Genomic DNA, 12,842 nt, shown 5'->3' with positions numbered 1-12,842 from the left:
AGAATTTTGATAAGTATTGTATTGAATCCATAGATCAGTTTGGACAGTACTACCACTTTATATCAGTTCTTTGATCTGTGAACATAGGATGTTTTTCTACTTATTTATATCTTCTTTATTGTCTTTTAAGAACATACTGTTGTACAAGACTTGCCCTTCTTTTGTTAAATTTCTTCCTAAGCATTTTATTCTTTTTTGTGATTTATAAATAAACTGTTTTCTTAATTTCATTTGGATTGTTTATTACTGTGTATTGAAACACAATTGATTTTAATACCTTGATCTTGTATCCTACAACTCGCTGAGCTCATTTATTCATTCTAATAGCTTTTTAGTGGATTCCTTAGGATACAAAATCATGTCATCTGTGACTAGAGATAGTTTTACTTCTTCCTTTCTAATCTGGATGCCTTGCATTTCTTTTTCTTGACTAATTGCCCTGGCTAGAAGCTCCAGCACAATGTTACCTGAAAGTGACAAGAGTGGACAACTTTGTCTTGTTCCTGATCTTAGGGGGAAAGTTTTCAGTCTTTCACCATAAAGTATAATGTTAGCTGTATTTTTTCCTACATGCCCTATTTCACATTGAAGATGTCCCCCTACCACTGTTTATTTCTACTATTCTTGTAATCTTTCACAAATTTGAAGTTATGTTTAAAAAAGTTAAAGTGAAAAAATATGTATGTGTTCCAATTCATGAACATAGCATATATTTCTATTGTTATATTGTTATTTCATCTTTCCTTCAATGTCTTCTCAAATGATTGTCAATTTCTAAATAATGGTCTTACGTGTCATTTTTTGTATTTACTCCTACGTAGATATTTTATGCTATTGTAAATGTTATCTTTCTTTATTCATAAATTCTGTCCCTGCTTATTTTTAAACACTGATTTATATCCAGAAACTGTGCTAAATTTTCTTATTAATTTGAATAATTTATCTGCAGAATCTTCAAGCTTTTTACATAAACTATCATAACATCTGCAAAGAATGTCTAAATCTTCTTTTTTAATTTGGATTGCTCTATGGCACTGGCCAGGAGCTCAAGTACAATGTCAAATGGAATTAGACTGTAGCATTATCTTGTATCTGACCTCAAACGTAATGCTTTCAACATTTCACAATTCAGTGATTTGGTTTTTAGTTGTTTTACCCAGATATCTCTAGGTGCACATTTCTCTTCATTTATTCTTCAAGTAGTTTCTAAGCCCTCTTTAATTTGTGGTTTGAGGTACCCCCCACTGGTTTTTGGAAAGTTCTCAGCCATTAGGTCTTTTAATGCTAGTCATGTCCCCTTCCTTCTCTCCTCTTCTAATTATCCATTTGTTTAGCTCTATATCCTGTCTCTCTTTTCCTCTTTTTTTAGTTTCCATCTCTTTGTCTCTCTCTAGTTTATTCTGCATAGTTCCTTCTGACTTACCTTCCAGTCCACTGATACTCTCTTTAGCTATACATAGTCTGCTCTTAAGCCCACCCATTTGTTTATTACTTTTGATTACTGTCATTTTTAGTTCTAGAATTTTTAAGCAGCTCTTTTTATAGCTCCAGTTCCCTGCCATAATTATCAATATTGTCAATTATATCTTTGAACTGTGTATGGTTAGCTATTTTCAAGTTTATATTTGATCATTTGAATATCTAGAGTTAATCCATGATGCTGTGAAAACTGAAGCTCAAGGTCACCAGGATCCACAAATGTTCTCAAGACTGGCCTCAGCATTCTGTTTCCCTCTCTGAGTTTCTGTCTTGATTGAATTTTTGGACTCTGGGATTCCTTACTCTTTTACCATCTAATTGGTCCATTTAAAAAGATGATTTTTTAGATCTTTTATTCAGTGACTTTAATTATTTTCATCAGAAAGGTCACACAGAGCATCTAGTTTATAATGCTGAAAAAAACAGAAATCAACTTACACCTTTTGAAAGATCACAAACCTTGCATGTACTTTGTCATAAAAATGACTTCCTTCTTGGTATTCTGATTGCAAAAATCTCGATAAATTCATCCAAGATGAATTTCTCTTTCTCTCATTCTTGTTTTTTTTGTTAAGGGGTAGTAGTAATAGTTTAGTCACTAAGTCGTGTCCAGCTCTTGTGACCCCATGGACAGTAGCCCGCCAGGCTCCTCTGTCCATGGGATTCTCCAGGGAAGAATACTTAAGGGGTAGCCTTGTGTTTTTCTTTAATAGATAGCTTTGCAATAATAATAACAGTGTCATCAAATGGCTGTCTCCACACTAGGTAATAACAGGGACTACATCAGTTAGCATTTAGGTACAGTTCCTGATGAACTGTGGACGGAGGTTCGTGACATTGTACAGGAGACAGGGATCAAGACCATCCCCATGGAAAAGAAATGCAAAAAGGCAAAATGGTTGTCTGAGGAGGCCTTACAAATAGCTGAGAAACGAAGAGAAGCTAAAAGCAAAGGAGAAAAGGAAAGATACTCCCATTTGGTGGGAATGCAAACTAGTACAGCCACTATGGAAAACAGTGTGGAGATTTCTTAAAAAACTGGAAATAGAACTGCCATATGACCCAGCAATCCCACTTCTGGGCATACACACTGAGGAAACCAGATCTGAAAGAGACACGTGCACCCCAATGTTCATCGCAGCACTGTTTATAATAGCCAGGACATGGAAGCAACCTAGATGCCCATCAGCAGACGAATGGATAAGGAAGCTGTGGTACATATACACCATGGAATATTACTCAGCCGTTAAAAAGAATTCATTTGAATCAGTTCTAATGAGATGGATGAAACTGGAGCCCATTATACAGAGTGAAGTAAGCCAGAAAGATAAAGAACATTACAGCATACTAACACATATATATGGAATTTAGAAAGATGGTAATGATAACCCTATATGCAAAACAGAAAAAGAGACACAAAAGTATAGAACATACTTTTGAACTCTGTGGGAGAAGGTGAGGGTGGGATGTTTCGAAAGAACAGCATGTATATTATCTATGGTGAAACAGATCACCAGCCCAGGTTGGATGCATGAGACAAGTGCTCAGGGCTGGTGCACTGGGAAGACCCAGAGGGATCGGGTGGAGAGGGAGGTGGGAGGGGGGATCGGGATGGGGAATACATGTAACTCCATGGCTGATTCATGTCAATGTATGACAAAACCCACTGAAATGTTGTGAAGTAATTAGCCTCCAACTAATTTAAAAAAATAAAGAAAGAAAAAAAAAAAGATACTCCCATTTGAATGCAGAGTTCCAAAGAATAGCCAGGAGAGATAAGAAAGCCTTTCTCAGCGATCAATGCAAAGAAATAGAGGAAAACAACAGAATGGGAAAGACTAGAGATCTCTTCAAGAAAATTAGAGATACCAAGGGAATATTTCATGCAAAGATGGGCTCAATAAAGGACAGAAATGATATGGACCTAACAGAAGCAAAAGATATTAAGAAGAGGTGGCAAGAATACACAAAGAACTGTACAAAAAAGATCTTCATGACCCAGATAATCACAATGGTGTGATCACTCACCTAGAGCCAGACATCCTGGAACATGAAGTCAAGTGGGCCTTAGAAAGCATCACTACGAACAAAGCTAGTGGATGTGATGGAATTCCAGTTGAGCCATTTCAAATCCTGAAAGATGATGCTGTGAAAGTGCTGCACTCAATATGCCAGCAAATTTGGAAAACTCAGCAGTGGCCACAGGACTGGAAAAGGTCAGTTTTCATTCCAAACCCTAAGAAAGGCAATCCCAAAGAATGCTCAAACTACCGCACAATTGCACTCATCTCACACACTAGTAAAGTAATGCTCAAAATTCTCCAAGCCATGCTTTTCAGCAATACGTGAACCAAGAACTTCCAGAGGTTCAAGCTGGTTTTAGAAAAGGCAGAGGAACCAGAGATCAAATTGCCAATATCCTCTGGATCATCGAAAAAGCAAACGAGTTCCAGAAAAACATCTATTTCTGCTTTATTGACTATGCCAAAGCCTTTGACTGTGTGGATCACAATAAACTGTGGAAAATTCTGAAGGAGATGGGAATACCAGACCACCTGACCTGCCTCTTGAGAAACCTGTATGCAGGTCAGGAAGCAAAAGTTAGAACTGGACATGGAACAACAGACTGGTTCCAAATAGGAAAAGGAGTACGTCAAGGCTGTATATTGTCACCCTGCTTATTTAACTTATATTCAGAGTACATCATGAGAAACGCTGGGCTGGAGGAAGCACAAGCCGGAATTAAGATTGCCGGGAGAAGTATCAATAACCTCAGATATGCAGATGACACCACCCTTATGGCAGAAAGTGAAGAGGAACTAAAAAGCCTCTTGATGAAAGTGAAAGAGGAGAGTGAAAAAATTGGCTTAAAGCTCAACATTCAGAAAACTAAGATCATGGCATCTGGTCCCATCACCTCATGGGAAATAGATGGGGAAACAGTGGAAACAGTGTCAGACTTTATTTTTTTGGACTCCAAAATCACTGCAGATGGTGACTGCAGCCATGAAATTAAAAGATGCTTACTCCTTGGAAGGAAAGTTATGACCAACCTAGATAGCATATTAAAAAGCAGAGACATTACTTTGCCAACAAAGGTCTGTCTGGTGAAGGCTATGGTTTTTTCCCAGTGGTCATGTATGGATGTGAGAGTTGAACTGTGAAGAAAGCTGAGCGACGAAAAATTGATGCTTTTGGACTGTGATGTAGGAGAAGACTCTTGAGAGTCCCTTGGACTGCAAGGAGATCCAACCAGCCATCCTCAAGGAGATCAGTCCTGGGTGTTCATTGGAAGGACTGATGCTGAAGCTGAAACTCCAATACTTTGGCCACCTCATGCAAAGAGTTGACTCATTGGAAAAGACCCTGATGCTGGGAGAGATTGGGGGCAGGAGGAGAAGGGGACGACAGAGGATGAGATGGCTGGATGGCATCACCGACTCGATGGGCATGCGTTTGAGTAAACTCTGGGTGTTTGTGATAGACAGGGAGGCCTGGCGTGCTGCGATTCATGGGGTCACAAAGAGTCAGACACAACTGAGCAACTGAACTGAATTGAACTGACACATATGAGAAAAAGCTTAATAGTGGCTTAACCAAGGGAGACATTTATTTGTCTTGTGCATTAATGAAGTCCAGAGGTAAAACACTCATGACTAGTATGGATATTTCACAAAATCACTAGCAATCAATAGTCCTTCCAGATCATTCCAACACCCTGGAGTGTGGTCTTCATTGACTTGATCCAAGACAGCAGCCAGAGCTCCAACCATAGTACCAGACAAAGATAAGGAAGAAAATAGACAAAAGGGTGAACAAGAAGAATACCAGCACCTTTGAAAAGAATTTCCCAGAAGGAAAGTTAATTAATTAATTAATCTCACTGCCCAGAACTGGTCATGTGGCCACACTCAATTGTAAAAGAGGCTCAGAAGTGTAGTCTTATCCTCAGACAGTCATGGGCCCAGCTAAAGATCGGTCACCACAGAAGCAACCAGCAGTCGCTACATCCAAAAAGCCAACTAGGAGGTGCAAGAAGAATTATAGAATCATGAAATCACCATTCATAACTCAAAATAATGGTCCTAGATGGAGATCATCAATGCCTGCTGAAACTTCTGGGTGGACATTTGCTGTATCAGGTTGACCCCACCTGCACCTACCAGTCCATCTTGACTTTGAAAGTGGGCAACTAGATGAGGTGTGTCTCCTGGCGTAGGATGTGAAGTGCTCAGCCCCACCTGACATGTCATCTTACCAACAAAATTTAACCTGAATCTGGTGACACGTCTTGCTCTACCTACCAATTTATAGGAAATACAGGAGACAAACGACACAGTAGACACTACAAGGATGTCATCATCATCATCATCAGACACATCTAGGCTGTGAGGAATGCTTCAGGATGGACATGGTTTTTTCAAGATCTTATAAGACATGAGAGGCGAATCAACTCTCTGCTAGGTGATCACCTTACTGGTGCTCATATCTAAACAAACCAGCTATAAGAAGCCATCTTTCAGACAAAGAAAGTGTATATTAAGTGACATTAAGGACTATTTCTAATATCGATTATTAGGTGTGATCATGATTTGTGGGGTTGTTTTTAGAAGCCAGTATCTGTTTTTAGAAGCCAGGATCTCTTAGAAACCCATAGGTATGTCTTTATGTGTGAAATGATATGAAGTCTACCATTTATTTTCAAATGATCCAAACTAGAAATGATGTGAGCTCTTGGAACAGAAAAGAACATGTGTAGAAAAACTGGTGAAATCTACATGAAGTCTGGAGCTTAGTTACTGGTACTGTACCAATGTTCATTTCTCGGTTTTGACAAACGTACCTTGGGAAGGCCAGGTGTCAACTTTATAGGAAGCTAGGTAGGTGAGGGGAACCCAGGAGCTTCTGCACTATGTTTGCAACTTCATGTAAAATTATCCCAGGGCTTCCCAGGTGGTTCAGTGGTAAAGAATCTGCCTGCCAAGCAGGAGATGCAGATTCGATCCCTGGGTCTGGAAGATCCCCTGGAGAAAGAAATGGCAACCCACTCCAGTATTCTTGCCTGGAAAATTCCATGGACAGAGGAGACTGGTGGGCTACAGTCCATGGAGTTGCAAGAGAGTTGGACCCAACTTGGCAACTAAACAACAACAAAATTATTCCACAGTCAAAAGCTCACTTTGTGAGGACCCTCCTACACTGTAGGTAGAAATGTAAGTTGGTGCAGCCCCTATGTAAAACAGTAGGGAGATTCCTTGAAAAACTAAAAATAGAGCTGCTGTATGATCCAGCAATCTCACCCCTGCACATATATTCAGAGAAAATTATAATTCAAAAATATATATGCACCCCTATGTTCATAGCACCACTATTCACAATAGCCAAGACATGAAAGCAACCTAAATGTCCATCAACAGATGAATGCATAAAGAAGAGGTGGTACATGTATCCAGTGCAACATTACTGAGCCATAAAAAAAAAGAAATAATGCCATTTGCAGTAAGACAGATGCAACTACAGATGATCATACCAAGTAAAGTAAGTCAGAAAGACAAAGACAAATCCCATATGATGTCACTTATGTGTGGAATCTACAATATGACAGAAATGACCTTGTCTATGAAACAGAAACAGAGTCACAGACATAGAGAACAGACTTTTGGTTGCCAAGGGGGAGAGCAATGGGGAAGGAATGGAATGGGGTACGGGATTACAAATTAGTACACCTAGGATGGATAAACAACAAGTTTCTACTGTACAGCCCAGGGAACTGTATTTAACATCCTGTGATAAACCAGAATGGAAAAGAGCATGAAAAAGAATATATGTGTGTGTGTTTATAACTAAGTCACTTTGCTCTACAGCAGAAATTAACACAGAACTGGGGAGGGGGGCCTTGGCCTCCTGCCTGTTTGTTTGCAACTTCCTGTGAATCTAATTATTCTGAAATAATAAATTCCCAAAAATACTCCAGAAAAAAAAAAAAAAAGGTCGAAAGGAAAAATCCAAGCCAGTTGTTGCTAACTGTTGACACTGGCTGGTCAGTCCCCAGGGTCTCATTAACGATTCTCTTCACCTTTGCTTAATGGCTGATATTTTCCGCAATAAACAGTTTTCTTAAGAGTCACTGCTAAACCAATGTCTGATGAATGAATACATGAAGGATTAATGAATAACCACAGTCAAAACCTGCGGTTCTATAGATCATGGAAGCAAGACCCAGGGAGGCCTTCTCAAGGCCACATGGAATCCCAGTGCTTCTGATCTCCAATCTCATTCTCTTAAAATATATTTTTTTTAAACTTTACATAAGCAGTAGGTAAGCACATGCTTTAAAAAAAAAATAAAAGGAGGAGGGAAATTGACCATAAACTGAGGGCTGCAGCATGGGGGGCTTCCCAGGGAGATGGCAAAGAGAGACCCAGTGTGCCCACTGTGCCCAGGGACGGGGCCACGGGCAGCCAGAAGGCCAGAGGGCTCTGCCATGAGAGCTTTTTTTCAAGATGAAATCACTTGAATGCCTGGTGTGTTTGAACGTCTTGAGAGAACATTTACACACCAGGACGAGTCTCGGGTTGAATTAGTGATAAGTGCATGGGAAGCTAAGCAAACAGTCAGCCAGAGGACAATTATTAACTCCTGGGAAAACAAAATGCTGTGCAGAGGAGAAAAGTAACCATGGCTTGCTTGGCTTAACGGTGAATGGCATTTACGTGGCTGCATAATTTTCAAGGCTGGGGGGATTGGAGTGGGGGGTGGAGAGCTGAACCCTTGTCCTACAGAGAAGCCCGGAAGCACGGGGTGGGGGGGTGGGGGGGCTGCAAGGGCAGGGATCAGGGGACCTTGTGAGCCAAGGTTTGGGGGCAGGATAGAGTGAGGCCTTCAAGAAGGTTCTCAAGGTACAGGTGGGCCCGCTTCCCAAATGCTTCTTCCTTCCCCCCACCCTGGCCATCCCCGTGACCCACATGGCCCTTCGCTCCCCACCCCCTAGTCCTCCAGATGGCCTGTCCTTGCTCCCCTGTGAGGCCAGCCCCTCCACGGGGACCCTGGGCCCCTCCCTCCTGGCCTGCTCTCCATCATGCACTGAGCACGTGCCCAGCTGCAAACACAGCAGCCCCTCTGGGGACGGAACTCCCATCTGGCTACGTGCTGGACAGCGGCTAGGGTGGCCACCCCCCCTCAGAGCTGCCAGGAGGCCCCATCCTCCAGCCTGACTGGGAGGACCCAGGAACCCTTCTGCAAGTCACTGCCCTCAGAAGCGGAGGGGGTGACACACTGTGGGTCTGATGGGGTGAATGGTGCAACCCCCTCCCCCGAGAGACAAGTCCACATACTGGCCCTATGAATGTGGCCCAATCGGACAAAGACATGATGAGGTTAGGCTCTGGAGATGAGAACATTCTGGAAGGTCGTTACCCCTTCATGGGACCCTGAAGGCAGCCCCAGGACACTCCTCCAGGGGAGACAGGAATGTGGGAAAGAGCCCTTCTAAGCACCAGGAGGGTGATGGCTGATGCTCCAAACCAGCAAGGGCTGGTGGCCATCACTCGGTGAGCATGCTGGACCCAGCAAGATGCCCAGGTCGTTCCCCCAACCATGAAGGTTGGGCAGCTGGGACTCAGCACACAGGAACCCCTCCAGCCATCACCCCCTAGCCCCAAGCCTTCCGCCCATTCGATGGCCACCCACCCAGTGTCTACAGACACTGCTCTGGCCAAGGCCCTCCATGTAGCCAAAGCTGGTGACTTCAGCCATTTCCTTTCTTTCCACAATGACCCTCCTCCCTACAGGCCTGATGGCCCATCGACCTGTCTACCTGTCTGTCTGCAGTCTCAGCTCTGTGTTCCCTGGACTTGATGGGGGGCAGGGGAGCGGTGGAGACCCAGGGCAGCCAGGCAGGCCAGTTCTCTGAGGCCTCCTTGGGTTTACATGCCAAGATGAGAACAGTGCAGAAACAGTACTGCGGGCAGGAGTGAAGGCTGTAGTCAAGAGAGACACCAGATGCACAAGGAGGGGATGGCCCCAGGGGCTCCCCCATGGGGATGGGGCCTGCAGGGGACAGTGTGCTAGCCTGAACCCAGCCTCATAGCTGCTAGGCCACTGCCACTCAGGGCCTAGCCATCACCAGAGGGGATCTGGCACAGCCATGCTGGCTCCAAGGGGCTCTGGGAGGATGCCTGGGCCCAGGCTTCCCCTGAGCTTTGGGAAACTTGCCTTTCATCTGAGTCACCATTTGCCTGCCCTGCTTGAATATTAGCACCTCGACAATAGTTGCTTGGCTTTGTTGCCTGTTCTATCAGCTCCTAGCACAGTACGTGACATGCTAGAGGTACTTCACTATTTTTTGAATGAATGAATGAATGAATGACGAGGCCCATCACACCGTACAAGAGCAGGGAGGAGAGGGTGTTCAAAACCACGAAGCTGACCCCTGGGTACACATCACCAAAGCCCTGTTCCAGGTCCTTGTTGTCCATCCGTGGATTCAGGTCTCCTCCTCACAGTCGAGTCTTGAACCACCTGCCGACTACTGGCCTCTGAGTTAATGCTCACCAGACACAGAGGCATGTCTAGCCAAGGCTATGGTTTCTCCAGTAGTCATGTACGGATGTGAGAGTTGGACCATAAAGAGAGCTGAGCACCAAAGAATTGATGCTTTTGAACTGTGGTGTTGGAGAAGACTCTTGAGAGTCCCTTGGACTGCAAGGAGATCCAACCAGTCCTTCCTAAAGGAAATCAGTCCTGAATGTTCATTGAAAGGACTGATGCTGAAGCTGAAGCTCCAATACTTTGGCAACCCGATGTGAAGAACTGAGTCATTGGAAAAGACCTTGATGCTGGGAAAGATTGAGGGCAGGAAGAGAAGGGGATGACAGAGGGTAAGATGGTTGGATGGCATCACTGACTTGATAGACATGAGTTTGAGTAAGCTCTGGGAGTTGGTGATGGACAGGGAGACCTGGCATGCTGCAGTCCATGGGGTCACAGAGTTGGACATGACTGAGCAACTGAACCGAACTGACGCATGGAGGCCACAGGCCAAAGGTCCAAGACCGTTATAGGCTGGTGGTCCAGAGGGGCAGGAAGGAGCAGGGGTGAAGAAGAGCTTGAAGGGAGGGGCAGGGGAAGGCTGCCCCAGGCCCCCTTCTCTCCATCCTGTCTCCCCTTGTCTGAGACTAGCCCAGGATGGGCAGTCAATGGAGCTAAGGCCCCGGGGAGGGAGTGCTGGGGTCACCAACTGAGCTCAGCAGCAGGTCCTTGGGACACCATTGGGGAAGGAACCTAGAGAAAGAGTCCAGGGTGAAGCAACGACATAGGTGGGAATCAGGCGAGCCCCTTAAGAAGGAGACCATGGGCCGGCCGTGGAGGCCAGGCCCAAAGAGGCCATGGGCCAACTTTGCCGGGAGCAGGAAGTGGATGTTGGTGCCACGTTGGCTTGGTGGCAACAAGGAGGGCAGAGGTTCTGCTGATGCACCAGCCAGCACCAGACAGGGCCGTCCTGCCCTTATTGTGGCTTGGGCTGGGGGCTGCAGGCAGCCCACTGGGGTGTCCTCAGCTGGGCTGGGCAGTGACTCAGGAGTCTTGAGTTCACAGATCAACCTCTTGTCCCCCAGGGGACCAGCTCAGAGCTGGTGAGGGCACAAGGTGGCTGCCAGGGTCGCGTGGGGAAAGCAGGGTCCTGGGGTGGGAACCAGCCTGGTCGGCCATCGCCCTGGGGGTTTGCATCACAAGGAGGCAGAATCACCAGAAGAGAGAGAATGTGCATCAACTCAGCACAAAGGTCAGGTGTGACTGGAGCTTGAGCCTCAGGGGTGGGCAGGACGGGGGAGCTGGTCTCACCCGGGGCTCTGCCCACCCCCATCCATGACCCACTGTGCCTGGCCCAGGCTGGCAGCCAAGCCACTGATCCGTGGACCAAACTGCCCGCCCACCATCTCATGAGGATGCAAAGACATCTTGCCTCCCTCGCAGGGATCTGTCACGCTGCATGGTGCCTGGCTCCCCTTGCCCACCTCTGGAAGGGTATAGAGAACCAGAAGCTGGCATAAGAGGGGGCAAGGGGAAGGCTCGGTGAGAGGCCACTAGCTAAAGGGTCCAGCCCCAAGGACAGGCATGTCTGTCTGCTTTTTGCCCAGCGGAGGCAAAGAGTTCTATGTATGTGTGTGTTGTGTGTGTGTGTGTGTGTGTGTGTGTACACACATGCATGTGTGCATGCGGGCAGCTGTACAGGGCAGGTAAGGTGGTACCCAGGAGCTCGCACTCACACTGTGAACGTGTGGGTGCATGTACCGTGACTTCAGGCAGAAGTGTGTGGGAGGAGTGGGAGTGATCAAGACCCAAAAATGTGTGTGTGTGTGTGTGTCCCAGGGGCTCTGGGAGACAAGCTGCCATCTGGGAAGCAGCCTCCAGCTCTTGAACAAAGGAGGGGGGCAGTCTTGGGCATCGCCTTCCCCAGAGTCCCCTTCTCTGATGTGGCAGCCGTGTGGCTCTGCACGTTCAGTTCTTCTTTGCCTCCAGCTTCATCTTTACCCAAAGTAGACACACACACATATGTGCCACAGGGAGTCTTTCTGAGTCCTTGAAGAGGTTCAGCATTTTCCTCCCTCCCTGCTCTTGCCCATGCTGTTTCAGCCTGGTACCACTTTCTTCCCTGCTCCATCCGGTGGACTCCTACTGCAAGACTAGGGTCCAGGGCCCACCTTATACAGAGCTTCTCCTGTTCTTTCCCAGCCTGTGGATTTTGTTGACCACTTGTTGAAGGCAGTCCACTTCATCCTGGTTTCTCGGCTGCCGTGTCAGTAACTATTCCCAGACCTAGATTATCCCTGGAAACCAACAGAATCAGCTCATTCATTTATTCCACAGGCATTTGTTAGATGCCAACTAAATTATGCTTCCTCCCTAAAGATAAGCTCTTAGCTAACATAAATAATTATCAATTACTAGGTTGGGATGCATATTTGGGAAAAGCTATAATTTAGAGCAGGGTTTAAAGGAATACAATTAATTAAGTATAAGCTAAAAAGACATTCCTGCCAGTGATTAAGACTCTGTACATCCACGGCAGAGGGCAGAAGTTCGATCCTTGGTTGGGGAACTAAGATCCTGCATGCTACAGGACACAGTTAAAAAAAAGATAAATTAAGAACCTTGTTTCAATGTCAACTATGAATTGCTGCTGCTTGTTAAAGCTGGATCTGTCCCAGAGGTAAAATAAGCAAACACCTCTTTGTGATTTCTGATCAAAATGCCCAGCCCCATCCATAACTCTGCTATGCTGGAATTCCCAAGCAGGTGACAATGTCCACTCATGGCTACCTCCCTTTTCCATGGGGAGGGGCAGAAAAGAGTGCAGACTTTCT

Source organism: Cervus elaphus, chromosome X (assembly GCF_910594005.1).
Source record: "Cervus elaphus chromosome X, mCerEla1.1, whole genome shotgun sequence".
Taxonomy (NCBI): Eukaryota; Metazoa; Chordata; class Mammalia; order Artiodactyla; family Cervidae; genus Cervus; species Cervus elaphus.
Note: the sequence above shows the minus strand (reverse complement) of the source record.